Below are 17,143 nucleotides of genomic sequence, written 5' to 3'. Positions count from 1 at the left end.
GTCTCCCTCGTTCTTGAATGAAACTAGAGATTAGTTACAGTGACCAAGTGTGATGTGCAGGTTGGACTGGATTGGTGCAAATGTTTTGCAGCATCAAATGTACCAGTTCGAAGACCACATTTTGCTACTTTAATTTAGAACTGGAGCTATGAGGCTAATGTTGCTAACAAATAACAGAATTCAAGTCATCCAAATAGCCCAAATTCTTGCTGTAAAAATGACCAAAAGTTTTTTTTGTTTTTTTTTAAACTCTAAGATCATACAGAGTTGTGGACGTGGTTTAAAGCACAGTATGACTTGCTGTGACTAAAATATATACAAAACTGCCAGTAGCACCTTTAAGCAACATGGTCAGTAATCACAAACCACATCAGTTGTGTTTACAGAAACAAAGTGGCTTATTTGCGTGACTACTGAGTGTTTGTGCTGAATAGCAATGTTAGCCTCATGGTTCCAGTTCAAAACTAAATGAGCAAAATTTGGACTCCAAACATGTCTTGGCTGATCAACTACAACTGAGGTAAGTGGAAAATTGGGTATATTAGATTTTTTGCTAAACTTAAGTTACTTTAAGTATTAAGTAGTGTGAGGAATTTCAGTGCAGTGTGGCTAAGATAAGAGGAAATGCTTCTCTTTGCCTGAAGCGACTGGCAATTCCCCAAAAATACACGTAAAATAAGGACTCAGTGTATTGCAGATGTGTAAAATACCACATTACCCTACCATGACAGCTCAAGCATCTCTGTTAGTGCATGCAAGCAGGTTCAGGTTTCAAATCTAGAAGTACCAGTCGGGCCTTATCAGATCTGAAAGTAGCACGTGTGAGTCAGATTCCAAATTCATGATGGTGTGCATCTCCAATTTCAAGCCAAGATTCAAAATCTGAAAACATATTGACTGTACATTGTTGTAAGCTTTGAGCATGGGCTTGTGACACTCACACAGGCAAAAGCTGACAGTTTCACGTTGATCTAGAATGGGTTTCATACGATCTTACTCATTGCGTCACCCTGTTTGCGATGCATTAGACTGCTGGTCTCAGATCAGCACAGAAATGCATCTTTTTGTTAAAGACTTGCCATGTGGAGCACAGCCCAGGAAATGCCTCAAGGACAAACATGGTGAATGCCAACCAAAGCTCCCTTTCAGTCCTTCTCAGAATCAAGATGCCAAGAGCCTAATGAGTAATCTAGCAGCAGGAAATTAGTGTAGCATCATTTTACACAAAGACTGATGGCTATAAAGAATGGAGTCTTTGTGTGCTAACCCAGTGATAATCTTGGCTTGTTTTGCTTAATCACTGATGCTGCAAGGCACAACTGCATGGTTAATAATAGTGGTTTTTTTTTACTTTTTTTTTTTTTTATTTCTAATGTCACAGTCTGTTGATGCAAGCAGGTTGAAGTAGGTCTCAAGCCCTGAGGCAAAGTCTTTGATCACATTATCATCCTTACTGTGACAACAGCTCTTCTAATTTACCCCTCTATAGATCCAAGGCCACGTTTCTATCACGATTTGTCGCTTTATACCATGAGTACATAAAGAGAACAGATGGTTCCAACCTTCAAGAATGGATGTGATACAGATAAAGCTCATACTCATTGTTCAAGCCAAAGAAAAAAATTAAAGCCATTAGTCTGATTAAAGAATTACAACTATTATTACAATTTCAGGTTTCCTTGGACTCCTGTACTACATACTGTGTTTATATTCTATAAAGGGGAAAAAAGCCATGTCAATGGACAATCCTGCCTCCACATTGCCATGTTTGCTAATGTGTACTGGCACTCCGTTTCATTAACCAGGCCACTGAGCTGTTTAATAAAACCTCTCAAAGACTAGCGTGCAGTCGAGGGAGAACACCGACTCGCTGTGTCGAGGTATTAGATTTCCTCGTAACATGCCAAATCTAATCTGATGAAGAAGCTGATAAGTTCCATCTTGTAGGCCATGGCGTATCGCATAGTCTACCTGATGTGCCCAGCACAGTATACAGCTGTTGAAGTTCATACATGGCCTGCTTTTCTTGGTGGCACTTCCTCAAATTCTCTCAAGTTGACTGCAGCAAAGGTCATATCAGACCTTAAAAAAAAAAAAAAACAGCTAATAGAATAAACCACTCAGTGAGGATTTGATTTTTCATGATTTCTGTATAATTCAATATTATTTTATATATATATATATATATATTTAATTAAATTATCTAACCACCATTTTACTTCAGTGGACAGTTTCATTACTCTTGGTTGACAGAAGTACATCCTTTCGTTCTTTTCACTGAGCTTCACTGATGTTTGCATCGTTTTATGTACCAAAACCATTCATAATTCATTTTTATATGACAATTTGCAAGCCCTTTTTTTTTTTAGCTCTTAGAAACATTTTTGTTACTGCGCCTTTAATCTCTATTAATCTCAACCGGTCTCTATTGAGGTGGTTGAAGTGGAGAGGGTAATGACCCACAGGTCTGCAACTAGATGACAAGTTGCACTGCTCAGCCAACACAGACTTCCTTCCCTCCCTCAATCCCTATCTATCTATCTATCTATCCATCCATCTATCTATCCATCTATCTATCTGACAAATATATAAATTACCTCTTTTCTGACAGGCTGTTCTGTATCGTGCCTCACACAAAAAGCCGTCTGCCTTGAAACACTATAGCGTCAGCTTAAACAGGCTATTTTGGCATCTTAGTTTCCATGAATGCAATGGACTGGGGAATTGACAATTTAACAATGGGTGTGTTTACATGCACTTAATCCCATAACTGCGTAAAATCAGATTTTCTCAGTAATCCAATCAACACAGTAACATGCACTTTAGTAATCAGATAATGGAAAACTCTGGTTTTACGTGAGTCAGACAGTAATCGGATTTATGCTTTGCAACCGTCCAATAAATTTACAGAATAAGACGTGATGTAAATATAATGTAAAACTCAAACTTAATGCTGCGGCTTAAAAAAACCAAAACATTGCACTAATTTACCTGAAAATGTGAACATACATCATCTAGTACATGGGTCTTAAATTAAAATTCAAAAAGATCCGGTTAGAGAAAATTTCCTGAAGCAAAGATCCGGAACATCACATTGTCATGTAATTTGCATCATGATTCAGTAACATAGTGTTTATTGAAGTAGTAGTTATATAAATATATTATATAGTCCACAACAATGTCAAATCAAATAAAGCACAATTCAGTGATATTTCAACAACATTGTCAGTTTTCTTCCCTCTCACTCAATTTCTTCTCTGACTGCAGTGTCTCGCCTTGTCCCTCTCTGTATACCTCACCAACTCGAGTCTCAGTGCTCATCGTAATGCACAGATCTGATTAGCTGAGTCACGTTATGTGACATTTACAACACGTGCAATTGGTGTGCAAGTTTCCCGGGCTGATTAAAATAGGGCCACACCGTCTAAATAATAATTCTCTGTAGTTTATTGGTTATAGGTCTAGGTCCACATAGGACCTTTGTCCAAACTCAGTCCACCTATTAGTAACCTCTGGACTAGAAGAAGAATATTCAAATCCTTCATTTCATAGAGAACGTAGTTGTTTTCAGCATCACTCCAAAAGTATTTTGCTGCCATCTTTTGGCAACACCACTTGCTTATTTCTGGTACAGCTGTTTGTTCCACTCATGCGCAGACTGAGAAAGCTGAAAGAAATCAGAATAAGAGGTCACATGCACTGAGAAATCTGATTACTAAGCTAAAATCTAGCTCTATCGGATTTCTAGATCGGAGTGTTTACATGACCATATGAACAAACTGATAACTGCTGAAATCCGATCCTGATTATGAATGCATGTAAATTCAATGTTTCCATTCTACATTCAGTTTTCTATAATATGGGCCCTTTAAGAAAGAAAGAAAGAAAGAAAGAAAGAAAGCTAATATTATAAATGTACATAACATGTCACAATAAATATGTTCATACTTTCTCTTCTCATACTCCAATGCAAATCTCTGAGTGTGATCAAAACAGTCCAGACACCGTGCAACCGGAGACACACTAGCCTTAGTGTTGCCATTTTCCTCAGGCAGAGCCAGCTCCACAGATGCAATTTCTTCTCAAAAGATTTATTGATTGACTCTCAGCGTTCAGATATATTCAGGTGCTATAAAGATAAATATACGTCCCGCTGAGTGAAAAATGTATCTGAGAGTCTACAGGTAAAGAAGTTAAAGTTGTTCAAAGCAAAGTGCTCGTCCTTGCCCTCTGAAATTCAAGGTTGAAGTCTTTTCATCTGCCGATCGCCCCTTGCCGAGTCGCTATGGAAACCAGACGGCTTCTCAGCTAAAGGTGATGGCTGCATGGTAAGAGTTTGTGTATGTGTGTCAGAGCAACAGGTGAAAAAGCAATGGAAGTTTTGCATTGGTCCATGAACCATAAGCTACAGAAACAATTTCTCATCTCTTTTCACGAATACTTTGAAGCAGTGGGCAAGTTGATCCATTCCACCAGGAGACTCGCACAACACTCTCTATTTCTCTATCTAAAAATGCTGTGAATGCATAAAGATGCATTTATTAGAGGCATTATATCAGGTTCTTTGCCTTCAGAGAACAGCATACATCCACCCACAAGCACAGACAATCAGGAGCTTGTGGTGTTTCATTGCCCAACATTCATTCACAGCCACTGAGCCCATAACATGTGTCAAAACAGCAAACATGCCAGAAAAACTATGCCTGATGCCTTTAAAGATCCCCAAGAAATAAAAAATCCTTTATTTGCCCACAAACCTATTCATTATAATCTCCAACAGAAGAAAGCAATTACTCCAGCAGCCCCAAGAGCAGAAAGCCAAGTAATGAGTATCTAGTGTATGCTTGCTCCACACGTTGGTATAGAAGCCGGAGCTTGGTTGCTTGGTTATGAGCTGCAGGACTTTGAAGAAGGGAGCCACATCATATGCTCATGTTTGAATGAAGTGAGGGCTTTGATGGAGTTTGTGTGTTTCTGTGTGCGAGTAAGCATGTTTGTGGGTGTGGGTGTGTGTGTGGATGATTAGCAGCATCCCCCGCAGTGCAGAGGAGGAACTCGGCATGGAGGATAAACAGCACGAGAGCTCCGGTTTACCTTTGAAGGCTGACATTAATTGGTGGTTCTCCCATTGTGCACACATTTGCCTTAGAAACGCCTTAAGAAATTGCATAAGTGATATATAGAAAGGGATCAGCATGGATCCATCTAACGATTCAGTGCTATGTACAATTTGTATCATACACAAATTTGCAGTGTACGCTACAGTGTCTCAGGTACTTTCCTTCAATGAACAGCTTAGAAATGTTCAGAATTACATTCAGCATAAAGAAAAACTCCAATATGTAGCCAAAAAACATTCAATATCCAACACTGAGGCCAACAATACTTTCATATATTACACTACACATATGACACAGAAACTACTTTTCAAAGAACTCGTGTTTGTAGTACATGTAATAATGTGTCAGGGCCTTTTTGAGACAAACGGTGCAGAATTAGAGAATGTTCAACCTGAAGAAATAGCCCAACATGGATTCCAGTATTAGGTTGAAGCAGTACCCCAATATGTGGCCTAAACATTGGTGCAGTATCCCAATACATGATCTAAAATCTGAGGCAATACGTTACATGTTCTAAAAAACAATGCTATATGCCAATGTGGCCTACAAACTTTAAATCTTTTAATATATGACCTAAAACTCAGACTATACAGACTAAAAACAACATCCTAATATGTGTGGCCTAAAACTCTGAAGCAGTACTCCAACACAACACCTAAAAACCTCTGAAGCAGTACTCTACATCCCCAATTCCAATGAAGCTGGAATGTTGTGTAAAACAAATAAAAACAGAATACGATGATTTGATAAATCCTTTTCAACCTATATTCAGTTGAATACACTACAAAGACAAGATATTTAATGTTCAAATTGATAAACTTTATTTTCTGCAAATATTCACTCATTTTGAATTTGATGCCTGTAACACGTTCCAAAGAAGTTGGGACAGGGGCATGTTTACCACTGTGTTACATCACCTTTCCTTTTAACAACACTCAGTAAGTGTTTGGGAACTGAGGACACTAATTGTTGAAGCTTTGTAGGTGGAATTCTTTCCCATTCTTGCTTGATGTACAACTTCAGTTGTTCAACAGTCCGGGGTCTCTGTTGTTGTATTTTGCGCTTCATAACGCGCCACACATTTTCAATGGGAGACGGGTCTGGACTGCAGGCAGGCCAGTCAGGTACCGCACTCTTTTACTATGAAGCCACAATGTTGTAACATGTGCAGAATGTGACTTGGCATTGTCTTGCTGAAATAAGCAGGACGTCCCTGAAAAAGACATAGCTTGGATGGCAGGATATGATGCTCCAAAACCTGTATGTACCTTTCAGCATTAATGGTGCCTTCACAGATGTGCAAGTTAACACCCCCCCATACCATCAGAGATGCTGGCTTTTGAACTGATAACATTCCGTACAGTCCTGTTCCTCTTTGGCCCGGAGGACTCGACATCCATGATTTCCAAAAACAATTTGAAATGTGGACTCGTCAGACCACAGGACGCTTTTCCACTTTGCGTCAGTCCATCTCAGATGAGCTCGGGCCCAGAGAAGCCGGCGGTGTTTCTGGGTGTTGTTGATATCTGGCTTTCGCTTTGAGTTTTAACTTGCACTTGTAACCGGAGCGACGAACTGTGTTCACTGACAGTGGTTTTCTGAAGTGTTCCTGAGCCCATGTGGTAATATCCGTTATAGAATGATGTTGGTTTTTAATGCAGTGCCGCCTGAGGGATCGAAGGTCACGGGCATTCAATGTTGGTTTTCTGCCTTGCCGCTTACTTGCAGAGATTTCTCCAGATTCTCTGAATCTTTTGATGATATTATGGACTGTAGATGAAATCACTAAATTCCTTGCAATTGCATGTTGAGAAACGTTCTCAAACTGTTGGACTATTTGCTCACGCAGTTGTTCACAAAGTGGTGAACCTCGGCCCATCCTTGCTTGTGTATGACTGAGCCTTTCAGGGATGCTCCCTTTATACCCAATCACGACACTCACCTGTTTCCAATTAACCTGTTCACCTGTGGAATGTTCCAAACAGGTGTTTTTTTGAGCATTCCTCAACTTTCCCAGTCTTTTGTTGCTCCTGTCCCAACTTCTTTGGAATTTGTTGCAGGCATCAACTTCAAAATGAGTGAATATTTGCAAAAAACAATAAAGTTCATTCGTTTGAACATTAAATATCTTGTCTTTGTAGTGTATTCAATTGAATATAAGTTGAAAAGGATTTGCAAATCATCCTATTCTGTTTTTATTCATGTTTTACACAATGTCATAACTTCATTGGAATTGGCGTTGTAATATGAGGCCCAAAGAATCTAAAGCAGTACCCCAATATGAGACCTAAAACTGAAACAACACCCCAATGTGAAGTCTAAAAATCTAAATCAGTGTCTCAATATGTGGTCTAATAACTTAAACCAAAATCTCTGAAGCAATGCTGCAATATATGTCCTAAAACTGAAGTAGCAAGTGACTACAGAAAACTATAGATGTTGCATACAAATAGAGGTAGGTTTAATTCTTCACTTAAACTAAAAAATGTTTTGAGTAAGCCATTTTTCCCTTTTTAAATGTCTTGCCATTGGACTTTATCTGTTTCATGGCAATAGAAGATAACCATTTCTACTTCAAACAGACTGCAACAGCCTTATTTCCATACTTTGCAAAGGTTATGCACTGTAGAAAGGCATCGTAATAAGTGGAAATATACTGCATATAGGAATTAATGCTAATATATTTCATTGAGATTATCTTAACTTTGCACATTTTGCCCCTCCCTACTTATCACGTTGTCGACAGACAATTTTGCCTCCTAGGGGGGTTTATTTTTTGAACATCATTCTCTGTTTTTCTTGTTGAGAGACATTTTGTTGAGGTCCAGCATCCAGTCCATGCAAAGGGGTGCTCCTTTTGCATAAGGCCACCTACCAGCCTGTCATTTGGGGTCAGCAAGAATAACAATTTCCCCCGAGCAATCTAACGTGAAGGAAATGTCTCGAACTAACATTTTCTATTCATCTACCTGCCCAAGAGGGAATTTCACTCTAACGTGCTCTGTTGTAGTAATTAGGGAGCCTTGCTGGCAAAAACAAAGTGAAGCAGTTGAACTTTTCCACCTCCCTGCATTGTTTTGCATTTTAAATAGCTGAATGAACTGTTTTGATGCTGCTTAAGCACTTAGACACTTAAGTGGATCTTGGTTTCTAAAAACAGTGCTTCATTGTTTGACAGACTAAGACAAACCACTCTATACAGATGGGGAGATAAAATGCTCACAGAGTATCAGAGTTAATCTTTAGACTTTATTAAGATGTTGGTCAAAAAAAGTGGCAACTCTTCAGGATTTTCTGGGGAAAAAAAAACAAAAAAACAACACCATTACCTTCTGGGTAAGCATATTGGGCAACCGATCTATACTTGAGGGTGAAAACATTAAAGTTGGTGTAATGAGAATGTGATCTATGAAATGTTGAAAAGTAGTGAAAAAAGCTAGAGCCTGCAGACTGATATCCTCAAATCTTCTGAAAGTGATGAACGAATTCACATTTCTCCTGAACCAAAACATGTAGACCCTAAATTCCTCTTGATATATAATTCCTTGGATTCAGACAAATTCTCTATGACCAAAAGCATGTGGACACTTGATCATCACATCTATATGAACTTGTTGGACATCACATTTCAAAAGCATGGGCATTAAAATGGAGTTGGCCAACTCTTTGTGACTATAACAGCCATTGCTTTCCACATTATTTTGGAGTGTGTCTCTGGGAAATCATGCCCATTCACTCAGTGTTTATATTCAGTGTAGCATTAAGATTTTGTGTCAGGAGCTTCATGAAATAGATTTCTGTGGTTGCACAGCTACACACAAGCCTAAGATCACTATGAACAACTCCAAGTGTCAGCTGGTGTGGTGCACAGCATACTACCACTAGAGTCTGGAGCAGCAGAAATGTGTTTCTGGAGTGATGTATCATACTTCATTATCTGGCAGTCTGATGGACAAATCTAGGTTTTGCCAAGAAAGTGCTATAAAATGCATAGTACCAACAATGAAGTTTGGTGAAGGAGGGATAATGGTCTGGAGGTGTTTTTCAGGGTTTAGGCCCATTAGGTCCAGTGGGGTAATGGTTGTGCTGATGTTGCTCCCAGAAGCAGTTCATGGTTGAGCTGTTGTTGCTCCTACTTAGATGTTTCCATTTAACAATAACAGCACTTACAGTTGACCAGCGCAGATCTAGCAAGGCAGAAATTTCACAAACTTGTGTAAAGTTGTGGCATCCTATGACAGTGCTAGGTTTAAAGTCACTGAGCTCCCTGAGACAGCATGGTTATGTGCCTGATTTTCTAGTCCCTCTTAACAATGGGGGTGGCTAAACACGAACTCAATGATTAGAGCTGTCCACATACATTTGGTCAAATAGTGAATCTTGACCATATTCATTTATTTCTGCCAAAAATGACCAAAATGTTACTTATAAAAAAATGTACCAAAAAATCTGTTTACAACTTTATTGGCAGTAAGAGTATATTCATTTAAAACATTTGGATAAATACAAACCAACATAACTACAGTAAAAGAATATTTTATTGGTAAAAACATGTTCATGTTTTGGTTCCTGCAGGGATTTGTTAATTTTCATTAGCAGCACAACTGATTTAATTTAATGAATGATTAATGAGCTGAAGCAAGTACTGGATGGTAACTGTAAATACTGAGCTTCATTGAGGAGAGCTGGTCAAGCTAACACACTGAAACACAAATACTATGTTTTGCTTGTTGGTATTTACTCAAATGTTATTGTTTTCTTAACAAATGCTTACTGCACAGATCTGTAGATTTATTTTTTTTTCTCCAGATGCCTTTTAGACAGTACTATATGTGAAGTAGGCTGAACTATAAATGTAAATCAGTAATTCATCCATGGCATATCACTGTCCTAAAAGAGAAAAAACAAACAAACAAACAAACAAAAAAAACACACATCTCTCTAAAACTTTTAACTTTTCATAAGAAGGCAAAATGTCACTGAATTTTATTGCAAGTGAAGGTAAAGATTTTTTTTATTCCAAGTCATTTTGGTACATTTCTAGTGCTCTAATGATCAATTTTCACACAATGTAAAGAAAATAAAAATGAATAGAATCTAAAAAAACAAATATTTTAGATTCATTGTTTGGGTTTCCCCACTAATATTATTTTTTTTAAAAGTCATTTTCCTTTTCCTGTTCCCCCCTCACAAGCTGTGCAATACAGAATATGAATAAAACATGTCTCTTCAACTTGATGAAGCACTGAAGATTTTTTTTATATATTTAATGAAAACTTATAAAACAGTTAGTATCAGCTGGCAGTACCAGATGGTGTGGTTGTGTCTACAACAAGAGTCCAATGTGCAGCATAATCATCTAAAGCGACATTTGTTTGTAACCATTAGCAGTACATGACCAGATTTCTGTTAATATAGTGGGACAGATAATCTGCTGATTCTTCATGGTTAAAGATTAAGACAGGCTAACTTCAGCTTTCACACTGTATAAAGAAAAAACGGTAGATAAAATAGTGAGCTTCTGAGGAAAGAGGCTTAATGGGCCTAAGATAATCTCATTTTGAGGGTTAAGGCAAAGCTCTGGCCATGACATGGCAAGCTTTTGTCAAAATGTCTTAGGGCAATACACTGGAGAATGGATCTCTGTTGTAACCGTAGAGAGCTTGGAATTTACTGAAAAATGACTGAAATTCCAAAAATACAACAAAATTTCCACTCAAGACATGTTTCAGACAACAGGTATAGGAAGCAAATCATATTTGATACTTAGGTCTTAGATATTTCACCATATTTTTCCATTTTATACATGTATATAAAGGAACTAATGATAGAGAGTGGGGTAAGAAAATTGGTACCAAAAAACTCGGCACTTAACTCAATGTATGCAAAATAACATCTAGATTTTGGCTTTTTGGAAACAAGTGGACTGATGAAGTAAAAATGGAACAGCATTTGATGAAAAGAACTCTTTTCAAACTGTTCAGCATTAAGGCAGGTAAACATTGAACAGGTAGATGGAAGAATGGATTCAATAAATATCAGGAAATTCTGGAAGCAAATGTGACACAGTCAAGAAACCAAAGCTAAAAAAACAGCTGGTTTTACAAGATGAAGGATCCAATATATGCCTGAAAACCCACCGTGGACTATTTCTAGAAACGCAAGGTGGAGCTTTTGGAATGTCCTTTGCAAGTTATTGTAAGTCTGTGGGAAGATCTTGCATGAAGCAAGATGGCCCAAGAATACTGCAGAAGTGGAAGCATTGAAAAGGTTGTAAATTCCAAAACAAGAACAGAAAGACTCCTAGCTGATTACAAAAAGCCTTTGCAAGCTGTGAAATCTGCTAAAGGGGGTGTTACTATGTATTCACTTTGTAGCATGCCCAAACTTTAGCACATTACAAAAAAAGATTAAGTTAATCAAATAACTGCTGTAGACGTTTAAAATGAAGAAAATGTCATTTGGCCAGGGATACACAAACTTTTCATACAACCGTGTACCTCTGAAGCTCTCAATCCAGAGGTACAGCTCCAATGATTGTTGAAGCATTCCATATCTACAGACATATTTAGCCTTCTAAAAAGATAGGTCTGCTGCATTTAAGTGCTGTAAGGTAAAGGATTTGCACAAAAAAATAAAAAGGTATTCTGAACCTACACCGGAGTCTGTTTTCATCTAAATCAAACAGACAGATCTATTTGCTTCGCTGGCAGCTCAGGTTGTTTTGTTAAGCGGTGAATACATTGTTCTCCTGACTAGGGAGAATGCTGGCCTTCCGCCTCTCCTTGTTTCCAGCTAGCATTTAGCACTTTGCTAAATGTCCATTCATTAACGTCGTTTGCAGAAGCGTTTAGCCGAGTGTCTGCAGTGCCAAAGTCTCAACATTCACCAGTGAGAGCAGCACAATCAAACGTTCTATTTACTTACTTTTGATGAAACTTTGCTTTTCCCATCTGTGCCTGAGGGGGAGGAAACGATGCTGTGGATTTAGTGCCGGGTCTATTTTTCAAGACTGTCAAATTTGTTTGCAGACTCAAAGCATTCTGTTGAAATAGAAACATGAGATTGAATTGGGCTCCGAGGGAACACGCACTATTACGTTGGCATAATCTGGGAGAAAGATGAAGGCGAAATCAATTAAGCTGAACCCTCTTATTAACAGTTGGTGCCAGTGTGCGAGCTAGCATGGCACGCCGCGCCGCTCTCAAAGTAGCATCCTCTGCAATTGGGGCATTTTGTCTCTCTATTGATCACAGTAATATGATTTTGAATTTCACAACTTCAAAGGCACCAAACACATTCTGGGTATACAGTTCCTTCTCAACCCCACATAAAGTGATTAGCAACCAATTCTTGAGGACATCTCGACAGGAAAAAAAAAGAAAAAAAAAAAAAAAGAGAGCAAAAAATAGCACAAAACACGCCGTCCTCATTTTAGACACATTTTTATGCTAGTATTAATGAGTCTTTCTGAATTGTAGCCTTTGAGTCGGCTTGTATCTTCCCACCACCTCCAGATATGGCTGGTTTATTTGTACTGATGAGGACAAAAAGCTGCTATTACTTGACAGGTCATAAGGTCTCTTGCTTCATGCCGTTTAATGATGGCTCTATGCCCTCCTCTTCTGTCAGGGCATAAAACATTGCCTGGACGGTGGGTCTCAGAACAGCTGCCTTTATGGCTGCACTGAGCCTTCCTTCTGTCTCTGCTTATACAGCTAGAGCAGACATGTAATCAGGTACCTCAACATTGCTCTTTCTAATGATGGCTGCAATACCCAGTAGAATTTCCGTACGTACAAAATAAGAATGGGAACCAGTTGCCTTTTATTTTCTTTTCGAAATGCACTACATTTGGGGGTCATTGTCCTCAACCTTTATCACTAATGTTCTCTGCTCTAATGAAACATCCAAACTGATGCCAGATAAGCAGGTGGAAAAGCCTGTCTGGACTGTTAGTCCCAGAACAAGTGCCCTTATCCCTAGACATTTCACCTCATGTATTATAAGCCAATAAAAACAGCTTTTTATTACTCTTTCTTTAGTGCTCTTTTCTTCCCTGCTGTAATTGAAAAGCCATAGTTAATGTCAACCCAGCTGCTCCCCTGTCCTTAACTGAGCTGCATGATCATGGTGGCCCTGTAGAGATGCGAGGAGAGTCCTTCACAGCATGTACTATATTGAGGGCTTTACACTAGTCTTATCAAGTGATGCTTTACTTGTGAAGAAATACACTGTTTAGTAATTTACTTTTCACTACTTCTACTTTACCCAGTCATTAATTCCAGCAGCGAGCCTTCCCTGTTGGAGCTAAGCCTTCAGTACGGGTCAGAATACGTGAAGCTTACTGTACGCATCCACATGCAGTGTTTCTCGCTGCATTCCGCTGTGCCGGATCGCTCTGCGGCTGCTATGTTGCTATGGAAATGAACATATGTGGAGCAGTAAACGATCTGATACACTATTTGCTGCTGCACAGAGACTTACAATGAGAGGAACAGAACAGAGTTATGCCTTTAATGCTTTTACAATTTTCAGAAAGCGTCTGTCCTTTGCACAAGCTTGAAGTTAGCTCGCTCATTAGCAAAGCCAGCTACCTCAGCAAGTAATCTTTGAGCGCTGTATGACTGAACTTTTGCCTCCCTTCAAATCTTTGCTGTCAACAGTTCGGCATTAACATAGCAATGAAAATGACTAGTTCAAACTGTCATGGATCCAAAGAAGAGAAAGAGCTGTTGCCTCCCCCCTCTAGCCTCACAGTAATGCTGTGTTCATGCTTGCAGTAGATGGACAACTGAAAATCAGAAATCTCACCGTTTTCAACTGAAAATTCTGCCACCACAAATAGCAAGCTCTCTGTTCTGATCTCATTCAAAAAGCAGTCTGAGCTGAGTGGGTGGAGCCAATCAGCTGTAAGCCTAATAGGTGCATGTATGTAAATAAGTTGGCTTTTCATGACGTCATGAAAAAATTCTAAACGGGCTGTTTTTGTAGCTTAGGCTCCATATATGGATTGTATGCACTGGGGAGTAAATGATGTGTTTTTAAAATGTTTTAGCAATGTTTAGAGATATATATATATATATATATATATATACACATAAACAAAAATGTTTATATATATATATATGTTTAGATATAAACATTTTTGTTTAGATATATATAGATAGATGTTTAGATATAAACATCTAAAGTCATAAAGTCTTTTATTTGAAAAAAGCTTGTATCAGTGCTTGTTTTGTTCCCCTGAGATAACGTAACCGATGATGATATGAAGCCTCATTTAGGAACTGCTGGTGAGTGGGTTCAGTTTTGGCAGGCTTTACCACCATCTGACCATGTCAGTACTGTTCACCTTCAAAACCTCATTTAGGCCCAATCCCATTTCACCCCTTGCCCCTAACACTTAGCCCTACCCCTCCGTTTTGCGCTGTCACGTCTAGGGGTAGGGCTGTCCCAATTGTTGTTGAGATGGAGGGGTAAGGTGAAGTATTAGGGTTACATGGCCCTTCAAATGGAGATTTTTCAGAGGCGCACTACAAACGGAGAGTTATGAGAAAATTCCCAGAATGCCCTGCGAATCAGCAATATGGCTGCACAAGCGACCAAAGAGGCACATAAATGTATTTCTCTGTTGAAAAGCCGCTGTATTGTAAGAGAACCATTGTAATAGCATTTTATGGTCATTTCCATCATAACACAAATTAAAATTGCTAGTAATACGCTGATGTCTCGTTAGCTACATGGCGAATTTTCCCGAATCGATCATGAAGCTGGCGATTAGAAAGCTAAGTTCAGCTTCATATCACCGAAGAATCCTTGGTGATTGATAATAAATAATTGTCCCCCTCTTTGAAGGTATATGATGCCCTAAATGTTGTTAAGCAGTGAGGAGCTGAACTTTCCCCTCCTCTGCTGTCACTGCAGACAGGCAGGGTCACCTACAGAGCAGCACTAGTAGCTGTTAATGAAGTGATGCAGTTTTTTGTTTGTGCTATTTTTTATTCGGTGACTCGTTTGATTGATGCATAAAAATGAAGTTGTGAATGAATCACAAGCACCCGTGCTTTCCAGTGTCCTTTGGATAAATGTCAGTGTGATACCATTATTGCTGTAGTATGGAGACACAGCAGGAAAACATGTCCTGATTATTTTTTAGGCTATTTTAAGTGAGATCACCACAACTGGAGGCGGCATATTGGAAATGGCTGGAAAACCTCGTCTCGTCTGTTTACGTAAAAGTCGCTGATAACAACTGATGACGTATCCGGTTCTTGAAGTGTTGTCCCATTTCATAGGGGGAAGATTTCAACCATTACCCCTTGTAAGTCAGTTTCAAGGGGGAAAGTTACACTTGAAAACAAGGGGTAGAGGAGAGTAGAAACACATTAACCTTCTCTATATTTGCATCTTACAGGCATGACTACATAAAGTAATAAAGTAGTATAAGTGATGTGCAACTAATAGCGTTAAAAGCTCGATCACCATTCAGAAAGTAAAGCAGAAAATTACACTCAATCTCTATCAACTTTGGAGTTTGAACCATATTTAATTTTATTTATTTATTTATTTTTTTTGTAAATAAAGCGATTTAATATGAAGTGTTTCATTGTCAAAAACCTCTGATCTTTAAAGTGGCGGTGATAGAAACCAGTGGTCACAATGTCTCATCAAATCAAATATAGGCATTTTATTTACTATCCATCACAAGTGGTGAACCAGCAAACTCCCGAGTTTTGTATGTAATATTGATAATGGTAAAGTGCTGATAAATCAGAATAAAAATCTTTAATGACGTTTTCCCTCACAGCATCCTACATGTACCCCTGTGCCATGAACAAAACATGTATTAGGTCAAAACCTTATATCAAAACTATCGTTAAACATTGTCTTCAGCATTAGGCAACTTATTTATAACCATTTCATGTAATAATGTTCTGTAAAGTAACTTTTAAGGCACATGTGTCAGCCTGCAGGCCTTGCAGGCCAAAACACTGCGGACTTCAACACACTGCTTAAACACGATTCAGCTCATCAGCTAATTAGAAAGACGTACTGAATTCAGAGCGTTAGATGAGGTCCAATGCTAATCTCTGCAGCACTTTGGTCCAGAAGGTGCCCAGTTTGACATGCCTGTTTTAAAAGCATCAAACTAAAATTCCTTTTACCTCCACTATGAAGACTTTTGCTGTTCCAATATAAAAACATTTAACTGTCCAGCCCTACCTTGCATGCATGGTGATTATAACCCGCAGGACTGTGAAAGCACCATTTGGAACTGGGCTCAACATTGAATATTAAGGCTCTAAACTAGGTACAAACACACATGGAGAACAAACTGGACTATCAATCACTCTTAAGCCACAGGTGTGTTGCTCATGAGTGGGTGGAGCTGGAGCTGAAGTGGCCCAATACCAGATGGGAGAGTCCATGTAGTCTCCCCAGAGGTGAGATCCTGTGACATCAACAAACAGTTCATTAACTTTATTAATGCAAACTTGACTTTTATCAGACACTGTAAATTACTTGAAAATATGACAATATTGAATTTTATCACATGGCACTCAAATTAACTACCAAGCATGTCAGGATTTGGAAAAAGGGTTTCTATCATTTTTTGCTTTGATAATATAATAATATTACAAGAAGTGTTTTATTAGTCAGTTCAGTTAGAAGTCAGCCATGGAACTTTATGTTAGGCAGAGCTTATTTATAAAGTTGAGCTTTGCATGGGTTTGTGAACACAAATGAGTTTATTAACTGATTAACTGTGTGCAGACACCACAAATAAAGTGAATCATACAATAGGGCTAATGAAAGAGAGAGAGAGAGAGAGAGAGAGAGAGAGAGAGAGAGAGAGAGAGAGATCAGAGATCGCTTCAGTTTTAAGTCAAAATGAATGAATTCATAACACATTTCCTTCTGCATCATGATGTGATTACAAGTGAAACAATACATTAGGGGGTCTCATAGACTCGGTCTCAAAAAGCTCCCTAGTAAGGGTACTGCCCACTGAATCAGTC

At 38.7% G+C, this 17,143-nt stretch overlaps 1 long non-coding RNA gene across 2 annotated transcripts in view; it reads right to left on the bottom strand.

The window, feature by feature from the left end:
- Positions 1 to 16,492, bottom strand: part of LOC108429791 — a 55,517-nt gene extending 39,025 nt beyond the window's left edge. The window contains exons 1-3 of one of the 2 annotated variants that reach the window (XR_001858034.1): positions 16,347 to 16,492; positions 12,048 to 12,163; positions 8,350 to 8,414 (exon numbers count right to left, since the gene is read on the bottom strand). This is a non-coding gene — a long non-coding RNA (uncharacterized LOC108429791). Of the gene's footprint in view, positions 1 to 8,349; positions 8,415 to 12,047; positions 12,164 to 16,346 lie in introns of those variants that run through there. The other variant, XR_001858035.1, reaches the window with a different exon arrangement.
- Between the last annotated feature and the right edge of the window lie 651 nt (positions 16,493 to 17,143).

This window comes from Pygocentrus nattereri, chromosome 12 (genome assembly GCF_015220715.1).
Source record: "Pygocentrus nattereri isolate fPygNat1 chromosome 12, fPygNat1.pri, whole genome shotgun sequence".
Classification (NCBI taxonomy): Eukaryota; Metazoa; Chordata; class Actinopteri; order Characiformes; family Serrasalmidae; genus Pygocentrus; species Pygocentrus nattereri.
This window is presented reverse-complemented; position numbering and strand designations above follow the sequence as displayed.